At 38.6% G+C, this 12,858-nt stretch overlaps 1 protein-coding gene and 1 non-coding gene across 2 annotated transcripts in view; both read left to right on the top strand.

The window, feature by feature from the left end:
• Positions 1-12,858, top strand: part of LOC115222364 (pre-mRNA-splicing regulator WTAP) — a 232,987-nt gene that overhangs the window by 137,436 nt on the left and 82,693 nt on the right. The gene's annotated exons all lie outside the window — the stretch shown is intronic.
• Positions 645-748, top strand: LOC115222424. The gene has a single exon (XR_003882712.1). It is a non-coding gene; the product is annotated as a U6 spliceosomal RNA (small nuclear RNA).

Below are 12,858 nucleotides of genomic sequence, written 5' to 3'. Positions count from 1 at the left end.
AAGACTATGCATCTATCAAAAGGAAAATGATAACCTAAGTTGCACAAGCTTATAATTAAGCCTGAAGAAGTCCTACCCTCATATAGTTAGAATATGATACCTTTCTTAGCATTTCACCAAATGCTTGGAACTTCTGATCAACTAGGTGATAGGACTGAAACATATACGTAGATTCCTTTATTTTATTTTTTGAGCTTTACAACTTGTAATCAATTTATTTGTACTGTTACGTTCTTTAAAAGAAACTTTCATCATTTTATAACATACAAATAAATTATTCATACATCCATTTTTCCTTCAATATTGATAATATATAATTTCAATAATCCCTTACATATACCAATGACTTTCACATAATATGATAGGGATTAACCAATGGAATACCTTGGATTATATAATCCCTAATGAGGATATAACTTTGTGGAATTAACTGTTTGTATATATATATTTATATATACATATATATGTATATATATCAGTAAATACTGGGGTTGTGTTAACCGCACGTAGAGAAATGATAAGAGAGGAAAAATTATAATGAGGCAGAATGCTAATTTGAAAGTAAATTTTAATAAAAATGTGTGTATGAAAAATTAAAAAAGAAAAAATGATAAGTCAAATAATATGGAATGCTTCACGGATTTGCACTAGCTACGGCAGTACATATGCTAAAATTGGAACAGTATAGAGATTAGCATGGCCCCTGCGCAAGGATAACATCCAAATTCTTGAAGCGTTTCATATTCTTTGATTTATTTTTTAATTTTTTAATTTTTCATACATCCATTTTTATTAAAATTTACTTTCAATTTAGCATTCTGCCTTATTATAATTTTTCCTCTCCAATGTATATATATATTTATATATGTATGTTTATATATACATATATATATATATATATATGTGTGTGTGTGGTGTGTATATATATATATATATATATATGTCTGGTATTCGCCATGATAGATCGCTATGTACTACACATTCTTTATTTTCTCTCCTTGTTTCTTTCTGTGCTCCTTTCTGTGGAAGAGCGTAGGCTCGAAATGTTAAAGACTTTTTCACTTCCCAAGCGTTAAACTAATACATCTGTTTGTTGTCTACATCACCTGTCTTTGTCTTTTGTTTTATGAATTTCTTTGAAAGCCTGGCCTTATGTCCTTTTCCCTCCTTCTAGAAGTATATCCTTCCATGCTTTTCCACTTTTGGGTACTCTCCCCTATTATATCCCTCGATCTTCTCCTTGAGTGCTGTGTTTATGACACCGAAGATTTGATTGTGACGCCATTTATATCTGTCTAGTGCAGTTTGACAGAACATGTCTCACTGTCGCTTTCTCTCTGCATCTACATTCATCAGTTGTTAGTATATTCCACTGGACTAAATTGGCCGGTGAAGGTAAAACGTCGAAGGCAGACTTGATTAGGAAGGTTCTTGCTTGTTCCCAAGCCCAGAGTTTCTTCCATGAGATTCTGCAACTGACCACATATTCCTCCAATCTCAGGTACTGTCCCTGTTGACTACATTGTACTAAATGTACATTTCACTTTTCTTCTTCCTCTGTTCTTACTTCGTGTACCACTGCCTCTTTCATCTCTTTTACACTACTCATGCAAAATAGCTTGAAATTGTGCAACCCTAGACCAGCTCTTGCTTCTTGCATCGCTCCAACTATATTGGCATGCCTTAACTTTCTGATCGCCCTGTTTACTGCCTCTTCCGCTTTCCATTTCCTCCCTGTTCGTACCTTTGGTGGGTTTTCTCAGATGTTCTGATCTTTCACATACCTTGCATCATTACTGTCCTTGCTTTTCCTGCCTTATATTTTTTAGTGATGGATGTTATCGGTAGTTGCAGCACAGGTTTTCCATATAGTGCAGTTGTATTCAGTGGTTTTGAAAGACCAAGCCATTTTCTGATAAACACACTGCATCTTTGTTCCCTCCTTTCTACTCTACTTGAGGCTATTTCGTACTTTTGCAATGGCCACACTATCCTTGGGTACAATACAAATTGCAGTATCCAGCATTTGAATTTCCCTGGTAATGTTGTTCTGTCAATTGCCTTTAGTTCCTGTTCCACTAAATTGTGTGTTTCTTTGCTTTGCTTCCTATCATTTAGTAAATCTCTGTACCATCTGCTGGAACTGATTGTTCTTTCACCATTGTTATATCTTCACCCCCTATCCTGAATTTCACTTCTTTTTGGATTCCTTTTACAAAAGCCACGCTTTGAGATTTTATGGCTTTGAATTTCATTCTCACCCATCCTATTAGTTCATCCAGCTGCTCTAATGTTCCATCTACTGCTTCTCTACTTTCTGATAGTACAGTAACATCGTTCATAAAAGCCTTTAACAGTGATATTGTAACAAATTTCTCACAGTTTGTAACATCTCCATGACTATCACAAATAAGATGACTGATATTGTGCATCCAGCTGCAATACATATTTCAAGCAGTTGCCACTCTTCTTGTGAACTTTCCTGCTGTAAATCTCATCCTTAATTTATCATAGTAACACATGAGTATTCATTGAACATCTTCTGGAATCCAAAAGAAGTTCATAGCTGCTTGAATTTGTGTGTGTAGAACTGATCCATATGCATTGACAAGATCTAGCCATGCAATGTACAATTTTTTTTCAGTTGTTTTGCACAGTTGATAGCTTCCTAGATCACAAATGCATTTGTGATCTATGCATTCAGGAATCCCTGCTTTTTGGATTGCTTCATTGACATATCTGTTATGTTGTACAAATCTTTTGATTCACCTGGCAATAATTCCAAACATGATCTTCCCATTGGTATTTAGTAGTGAAATAGGTCTGAATTGCCCTAGTGTTTTTGCCTCCTTCTCTTTAGGTAAATACATACCTTCAGCTATACACCATCGCTCTGCTGCATCTTTCTTCTTCCACATTTCTTTTATCAATGCAAATAGGTGTAAATGCAATTTTGGGCAATACTTATAAACTTTGTAGCTAACTCCATCATTCCCTGGTGAACTTTTTGCTCTTACTTTTCTGATATCACTCAAATCGATTGGTACCCTTGTTTCAGGTGGTTTCTTCAATCAAAGCATTTCTGGGATTACTTTATTTCTTTCAGTGTCACTATATGTCGCTTTGAGATGGTATTCAAGCTCTTCTTTAGTGCAATCTAATCTTCCCCTCTTACTTTCAGTAAACAAACATTTAGCCTATTGATATGGGTTGTTTACAAAATTATGATAGTTCTTTTCTCTCTCCTTTCTTCTTTTCTTCCTTCTTTTCTTTCTTAGTTGTTCTCGATGCCTCTTTTTTATTTCTTCATATAGTTGTTTAAACCCTTCTTTTCCTCCCCCTTTGCATCCTTCCATCTGGTCCTGTGATCTTTCTTCTCTTCTCATATCTTTGCGATCCATCTTTCTCTCCTCGATTGTCCACCCTTTGCTGATGATTCTCCATTCCCTGTTGTTTCAAGTCCAAATCTTTTCTCTCTTTCCTTTTCTCTCAAATCTTTTCTCTCTTTCTCTTTAGCCAAGTTCTCATGTTTTATTTCATTGTCCCCTTTGAATTTGGTGGTCATTCTTGCTACCTCATCATCGAATTTCTTTTAGCTCACCGCATCATTTGCCTTCGGCCACTTAATTTTTGACTTCTTCACGCCGCTCTCTTTTCTTGACTGTTTCAATTCAACTGTGGAATGACTCTCATTATGGTTTCTTTCCAGGAGGTTCTGACCACACGTCTTCCGGTTTTTCAGCCTGTGCTGTTGAATCATTTTCTTCTGACATACCTTCCCTTGGTGAATTCTAAGCCTGATGTAACTAGAAAACACCTTTCTGCAGCAGTTTTCCTTTACTGCTTCCTTTCTCATTGTCCATTTCCGGTCTGGGTCCATTCCTTTTTCTGTTCTTGTTTGATCCTTTATTCTCCCCTCATGCACCAGGATCATGGGGGCATGGTTCATCATGCTTACTTGTTGCAATTTTACTCCAGATCAGGCTGCAAGCCCATTTGATCCTTCGTTACACTGTCATACTGTCAAGTGTCTCTTTGCTTTGTCATCCCACTTTCTGGATTGTCAATAAGTCTTTTCCTACAGTCAGTATCTGAGGAATTCCAAGCATGTTTCATGGTTCATTACCTCAACAGCTCCTTTATAGGATCCAGTAGCTAAAGACATCATTAGGAGGAACCATGTCCAGTTTCAACATGGTTCCTCTCCCCTTTCAAATATGTCTTCAGCTCTGGTGTTGAGTGCATTTTTTCTTTCTCCTTTTTTCTTTTGTTCTTTGGTGTCTTCGATGCAGTGTCAACGAATGTCAGTGGGTGAATGACCATCTTGCCAAATTTCCCTTCAAATACTCATCAGTAGGCTCCTGCAGCCAGCACCAGGTAACTGTCATGTGACACTCTCTAAGCTTCAACTGACCAATGGAGGGGAATGGGGCATAGTTTTGACCTGCACCCTCTCTAAACCTGCCTTCCAATAGTGTTGCATTAGTTTCAGTTCCAGGAGCCAGAGCTGACCAGCTGTATGGTGGTACAAGCCTTTGAACCAGGAGGAGGGCTTGCTCCGATTAAGATGGTTCTTATTGGAATGTAAATCCCGAATATTTCAGATATATAGGGATTTACTTTGAAATACCCTGCCTGCTACATTACTTTTGAGATTTAACAGCTAACATCATCTGAGTTTTCTAATCACTAAAGGTGATAAAGTAATTCACATCACCTTGTCAAATTAGTTTAAAAGTATTTCTTCTTGCAGAATATCTTGTTTGCACTAAGTTGATTAGATATGTGAACGTGCATTTATGGCTACATTTCTTAAGGCATCTCCCTGAACAAGTAATCTACCCTACCTTTTTAAATGTTTGAGTTGCAGTTTCTATTAACAGTAGTATTCACTAGCACCCAAAAACTGAAAAATATCATTAGGCATTACTTTCTCATGCACTAGTTGTGGTCAGGAAATCCATCTGCTGCCAACACTCACTCAAAGCCTTAAAATCATCAATGTTATAATTTTACATGGAAAGTTTCCAATTTTTGTCATCTTTTCTCATTTATGAGTTTTGATGATTGTATTAAATGTTGATCTGTTATGTAATTCCTTTATGGCTTTGATCAATAACACTGGATAAATTAAAATAAAAGTTGCATTGATTTTTAATTATTTGTATGTAGAGAGAGAGAGTTTGAGAGGTTTCATGTGCTAAAAGTGTTGCAGAAGAGATTTGACTCTTCAGTGACTATTCATTTAGTGTTTCACAATAAAATGTTTTGCTCATTAACCTGAACAAAGTGAATATAATGTTGATAAAATAATTCAAAGCATCAAAAATTTTTCAAACACATCTCATTTTCATATTTTTTTCTTTTTAATTTTATTTATTATTTCATGTCTTACCTTTCTAGTTAGATATTTGATACCAAGAGATATTAGATTCACACTTTCTTTCTCTCTCTCTCTCTCTCTCTCTCTCTCTCTCTCTCTCTCTCCATATATATATATATATATATATATATATATATATAAATATATATATACACAGACATACATGTGTGTGTCTGTCTGTGTTTGTTGTCCACTCCCTCCACTACTTGGTGTTGTGTTTATGTCACTTTAACATAGCAATTTGGCAAAAGTAACTGATAAAAAAAAATACCAGGCTTTAAAAAAAGTGCACTGGTGTTAGTTTGTTCAACTAAAATTCTTCAAGACAGTGCCCCTGTATGTCTGCAGTCTCATGATTGAAAAAGTGAAAGAAAGATGTATAGGTAATATGTATGTTTGGGCGACCATTGATATAATTCTCAGAAATGTCACTTTTGATCAGCTGTTAATGTACAGCATTTGGTAAATTCTGTAAAAAATTTTATTTATTTATTTTTGTGGGTGGAAATGCACATCTCGTTTTATGTCAGCATAACGTGAAAGGGAGAGAAAATGGACAGGGACATGTGTATGTGTTGACAGGGGGTGCGAAACAGAAATTGTGTTGTGTGTATGTGAAAGAGAGAGGGGGGGGGTGATGGAGAGAGAAAGTGACAGCATACATTTTTTAAATTCATTTTCCTTGCATCTTTTTTGAGTGAGTTTGTGAATGATTGACTGAGAGAGAGAGAAAGTGTGAGAGTGAGAGAGGGGGAGAGAGTGATAGCATAAAAGATGCAAGAAAAACTAACTAAATAAAAAAATTTATGCTATCACTCTCTCCCTCACACACAGAGCAAGACACACCTCTCTCTCTCTCAGTCTAACACTTAAAAAGATGCAAGAAAAAGTAAATACATAAAATTTACGCTATCACTCCCTCCTTCTATCTCTCTCTCTCTCTCTTTTTCCGACAACATGCCTCTCTCTCTCTCAGTCAATCACTCACTCAAAAAAGATGCAAGGAAAAATAAATAAAAAAATATATACTGTCACTCTCTCTCTCCCTCACATACACAGTAACACACACCTCTTTCTCTCTCTCATACAGATACAACACACACTTTCTGTCTCGCACCCCCCAGCAACACATGTCCCTGTCCATTTTCTCTCTTTTTCACTTTATGCTGACACCAAATGAAATGTACATTTCCTGCTACAAAAATAAATAAAAAATTTTTATGGAATTTATTTAATGCTCTATGGTAACAGCTGAGCTCCATGCACATGCCTTCGAGACAAAACGAAAGATTACCATATGTTTGTATATCAGTGTGTGTTTGTATAGGTTCATATTCCCCACCCCATCTTACAACTGAGTGTTCACTGACTGTAAATAATAGCATCATTGTTCTTGCAGATGGTATTGTTTGTTTCTGATCTTCATGTAACTATGTCCAAGGTATTGTTTGATAGACTGGGAGATTATTACATTGCTTGGAAACTGGAAGGGGTTGATGCAGAAAGGGCTGTAGAAAACTCTGACCCAATGTACTCTCGTCTGACCTATGCAAGCATGGAAAAGTAAATGTTACATGGTGATAGAAACACATGCACATACATACACACAAAATACTTTATTGTCAACAGGTTTACCAATATTGATGAAATACACCCCATGAAGAATGTACCCCACAACATAGACTGGTAGTTAGTGACTTTAGGATCAGGACTAGGAGGACAACCAGAAGACGACAAATATGGAGAAGAAGGATCTGGAAGCTTAAAGATCCTGCAAATGGACAGAGATTTAGGGACATATTACTTGAAGCCTCTGACGAAGTAGAAGGGGATAGAGCATCACAGGGGGTAGAAGACAGCTGGACGTTTCTAAGGGACACCTGCTGAGAGCCACTGACCAGATCTGTGGCTGGTGCAAAGTCCCCTCTCGACCTAGAATAACGTGGTGGTGGAACAATATTGTAGACAGGGCTATTAGAGAAAAGAGACAGGCTTGGAAGGTCTGGAAAAATGGGGGTAGCAGGGGATTGTATCAGACTGCCAAAAGAGAAGCTAGGAGACAGGTTTATTTAGCCAGAGGGGAAGCAGATAAGAAAAAATTTGCCAATGTTCTGCGCCGTGAGGACCAAAGACTGGAGGTGTTTCGTGTTGCAAGACAGTGTGTGAGAGAGAATCGTGATGTGGTAGGAGAGAAGTGTGTTCGCATGGATGATGGTTCACTTACGCTAAATGAGGATGCAAAGAGAGAGGTTTGGAGATGCCACTATGAAAGGTTGCTGAATGAAGAAAATGAATGGGATAAAGAGAGTCTGCCGAATGTTGACCCAACAGAGGGACCAGCTATCCGAGTTGATAGTTCCGTGGTAGCTAAGGCAATTAGAAGCATGAAGACAGGGAAAGCCCCAGGCCCATCAGGAATCACTGCAGAGATGCTCAAAATGTCTGGTAGTGTCGGCTATAGCCTAGTCACCCGTATAGTTAATCAGGTGATACACAAAGGGGTCATACCCAATGACTGGTGTAGCAGTATAATAGTCAACTGCTACAAAGGTAAAGGTGATGCCCTAGATACAAATAACTACAGAGGTATCAAGCTGTTGGACCAGGTGATGAAGGTTACGGAGAGGGTCATAGCCCAACTAATTAGAGAGAGAGTTAGTTTAGATGAGATGCAGTTTGGGTTTGTGCCAGGGAAAAGTACTACTGATGCTATATTCCTGGTAAGGCAGCTGCAGGAGAAATACCTAGCCAAAGATAAGCCCCTGTACCTGGCTTTTGTTGACATGGAGAAAGCCTTCGACAGGGTCCCCCGATCCCTTATCTGGTGGGCAATGAGGAAACTAGGGATAGATGAATGGTTAGTGAGAGCTGTGCGGGCCATGTACAGGGACGCCGCTAGTAGGGTGAGGGTTGGAAATGTGTACAGTGAAGAATTCCGGGTAGAGGTAGGAGTCCACCAAGGCTCAGTACTCAGCCCCCTCCTATTTATCATAGTCCTCCAGGCAATAACGGAGGAATTCAAGACAGGATGCCCTTGGAGCTCCTCTATGCTGATGACCTTGCTCTAATTGCTGAGTCGCTATCAGAACTGGAGGAGAAGTTTCAGGTGTGGAAACAAGGATTAGAATCGAAGGGCCTCAGAGTCAATCTAGCTAAAACCAAAGTCGTAATCAGTAGGAAGGTAGACAAATCACAAACACCTTCAGGTAGATGGCCCTGCTCGATCTGTAGAAAAGGTGTAGGTAGAAACTCTATAAGATGCACCAAGTGTAAGCTATGGACACATAAGAGATGCAGCAATGTCAAAGGAAGGCTAACTAGGAAGATGGTTTTTGTATGTGGCAGATGCTCAGGAACAATAAACACTGAAAATGCTCTGAGACCAACTTCCGTCACTTTCCAGGGAGAAAAACTAGAAATAGTTGATAGTTTCCGTTACCTAGGTGACCAAGTCAGCAGCGGGGGCGGGTGTGCTGAAAGTGTAACTGCTAGAGTAAGAATAGCTTGGGCAAAGTTCAGAGAGCTCTTACCTCTGCTGGTGACAAAAGGCCTCTCGCACAGAGTGAAAGGCAGACTGTATGATGCGTGTGTACGAACAGCCATGCTACATGGCAGTGAAACATGGGCCGTGACTGCTGAGGATATGCGTAAGCTCGCTAGAAATGAAGCCAGTATGCTCCGATGGATGTGTAATGCCGGTACTCACACTCGGCAGAGTGTAAGTACCTTGAGAGAAAAGCTGGACCTAAGAAGCATCAGTTGTGGTGTGCAAGAGAGACGTTTGCGCTGGTATGGTCATGTGGCGAGAATGGATGAAGATAGTTGTGTGAAAAAGTTCCACACCCTAGCGGTTGAGGGAACCTGTGGAAGAGGCAGACCCAGGAAAACCTGGGACGAGGTGGTGAAGCACGACCTTCGAACTTTAGGTCTCACTGAGGAAATGACTAGAGACCGAGACCTCTGGAAGTGTGCTGTGCGCGAGAAGACCCGGCAGGACAAGTGAGTCCATAACCCGTGGCCTTCTACATGGGATGGAGCCAGCCTACGTATGCATACCTTCCCTTCTTGGGACACAAAACTCTACTTGTGAAGACGTGATGAGGCAAGTGAGGATCAGAATCGAAATCGATCAATGGAAATTGCGGATGTGCTACCAGTGCCGGTGGCATGTCAAAACTCTGCTTGTGAAGACCCGTTGAGGCAAGTGACGATCAGAATCGAAATCGATCAATGGAAATCGATCAATGGAAATTGCAGATGTGTTACCAGTGCCGGTGGCATGTAAGAGAACTTTCCGTTTCGCGACCGTTGCCAGCACCGCCCCGTTTCGTGTCCGTTGCCAGCCTCGCCTGGCCCTCGTGCCGGTGGCACATAAAAAGCACCATCCGTTCGTGGCCGTTTGCCAGCTCTGTCTGGCACCAGTGCGGGTGGCACGTAAAAAGCACCCACTACACTCACGGAGTGGTTGGCGTTAGGAAGGGCATCCAGCCGTAGAAACACTGCCAGATTTGACTGGGCCTGATGAAGCCTTCTGGCTTCACAGACCCCAGTAGAACCGTCCAACCCATGCTAGCATGGAAAACGGACGCTAAACGATGATGATGATGATGATGACACAAGACCAGTCTTTACATAAATATATTCATTAAAATTTCATGTGCGTTCAACACAATTTAAAACTGCAGATAATCTTCATATTTTATAGCTACTAACAATCAGTTGCATTTCTTTTAACTCTGTTGTTTCTCATTATTATGTCATTTTTCTTATTTCTTCTTTCATAACTTTACAGACTATTTACATTTTACTTCAGCAGCAGTTTGTGTTTTTCTTTTTGTATTTGGAAATTTTTGTGATACAAATTTTATTGTTTCATTTTCACATGAACATTTTTGGAAAAATAACTGACATTTATTACAAATTATATTCTTGATGAGAATTTTACTTACCTGAACTAAATACTATGTTGATAATACTTACTTCTTATTTATTCTGAACTGAATTGACATTAGGACATGAAATGGTCGTCAAACATTTGTCAACCATCTTATCTTTTGCCTTCCACATAAAAGTCATTGCTCCAAATTTGTCTTTTCTTTTTTTTTTTTTTTTTACATTTATTTGCACCTTTATTGTGAAATGTGTCACTAACCATACATGTTATCTTATGATATATGTGTGACCAGCCAACCTCATTAAATTGTGAAATGTTTGACACAAATCAGCCTCATAATATTGTGCAATGTTTGTGTCCTGCCAACCATGTGACATTGTGAAATGTATGTGATCAGCCAACCTTGTAAAAATTGTGCCATGTTTGTTGTTAGCCAACTATGTAATATTGTAAAATGTTTGTCAACCAGCCTTGTAGTATTGTGAAATGTTTGTCATTAACCATCTATGTAATATTGTGGAATGTCAGCCATGTGATATTGTGAAATGTGTTTTGTAACCAATACTAGTTAACCTTGCGATATTATAAAATTTATTTTTTAGGGGCCAAACATCAAAATAATTCTCTGTCTTATGTTTGTACCAATTATTTTATTTCCTTTTCTTATTGTTTTTCTTCAATGAGTCATTTTAAAAAAAATTTTTAAACTTTAATTTCAGGCTTTAATCTTAAGCTTTTGCTCCAAAGGACTGTAACTGTCAACTTATCTTTGCTGCAGTTGTTAATCATGTAACTTTTCAACTCTTACTTTTTGGAGAAAGAAATATGGATAAAATCGTGGATGGGAAATGACCCTGAAAAGGAAGATGGTCATTTTAGGGGAATATTCTCATCAGTTATTAAATTTAATGTTGGATATTAATATATAGGATTTTGATAAGCTGAGTATCTTCTTAAATATTTTTTAATTGCAGCAGTTAATTTAGAGCTTAATGAGTTCTAACAAAACCTATTAACTAAATAGATAAAGTTGTCAAATACTAATGTTTGAATGTTAAAATTTATTTTTCAAATCATTCTGCTATATCGTTAATTAGCTGTATCTTGAATATTATTCAAATGTGCATATGTCTTCCTTGTCATATCCCATATTGCTAGTACCCCTCGACCTCAGTAGATACTTATTAAATACACAGTGATTTCTAGGCAAGACCAAGAATAGAGCTGAACTTTTGAAGTCTTCATTGATAAGGTAAGTTATACTTGTATATTTTTATTTGAAAGAAACTTCAAGAATATTTAAATGGCTATTTATTTTTTTCCTTGAGCTTATTTATTTCATCATCATCATCATCGTTTAACGTCCATTTTCCATGCTAGTATGGGTTGGACAGTTCGACCAGGGTCTGGGAGGCCAGGAGGCTGCACCAGGCTCCAGTCTGATCTGGATGCCCTTCCCAACGCCAACCACTCAGTGAGTGTGGCGGGTGCTTTTTACGTGCCACCGGCACAGGCCAGAGGAGGCTGGCAATGGACACAATCGGTTGGTGCTTTTTACGTGCCAATGGCACGTACGCCATTCAAGGCGGCACTGGCATCGGTCATGTTCGGATAGTGCTCTTTTACATGCCACCGGCATGGGTATCACAACTACAGTTTCCATTTGATTTTTATTTTGATGTTGATGTACTTGACTCAGTAGGTCTCCTCAAGCACAGCAGGTCACCCTACAATCCAAGGTTAGCACAGCAGACCATCTTGCGAGCCATGAACTCACTTCATTTGTCAGGTCTTCGCAGTCACAGCATATCTCCAGGGATCTCAGTCTTCCATCATTGCCTTTGTGAGACTCAACGTTCAAAGGTCATGCTTAACCACCTCATCCCATGCCTTCCTGGGTCTACCTCTACCCAGGATTCCTTCAACTGTTTGGGAGTGGCACTTCTTCACACATCTCTCCTCATCCATCCATAGTACATGACCATACCAACACAAACGTCTCTCCTGCATGCCACATCCGATCTACTGCATGGCACCTTGGACAAGTATCATTTTCTAAAGCCTTGGGTTGACTTAATCTTTGTGAGTGAAGTTTGGTGGACAGAAACTGTAGAGATGTCTGTCAGATGGACTGCATTAGTAACTCAAAAGTCCAGCCTAGTCATACTCTTATAACATGCTGATTCTGGTTGAGAATTACATTAATGATACACATGTTTATGGAATACTCAGCCACTTACATGCTAATTCAATGAGTTTGTAGTTTAGTTGATCAAACAACTGAACTATCTCTAGAAATTCTGAGATGCATTTATTTTTATTACATATATATTTCCTAATTTTAATGGCATATTTTTTAAATACTTTTTAAGACCCACTGTTCTTTACTCTGGTTCTGTTTATTATTAACAAATTGCCTTTGCTGACTGTCATTTTTTATTCTGTTATACTTTGCTGAGTTCTATCTCCACCCCACCACTAAAAAAGCTTGATTTAAAAAAAAACAAAAAAACCCTCATTTTTTTAACTTGATCAAACTTGTCTCTTTCAAAATAGGACCATCTTCTCTTAATACACCACT

The sequence above is a fragment of the Octopus sinensis genome, linkage group LG19, assembly GCF_006345805.1.
Source record: "Octopus sinensis linkage group LG19, ASM634580v1, whole genome shotgun sequence".
Lineage (NCBI taxonomy): Eukaryota > Metazoa > Mollusca > Cephalopoda > Octopoda > Octopodidae > Octopus > Octopus sinensis.
Note: the sequence above shows the minus strand (reverse complement) of the source record. Positions and strands in the feature narration are given on the sequence as shown.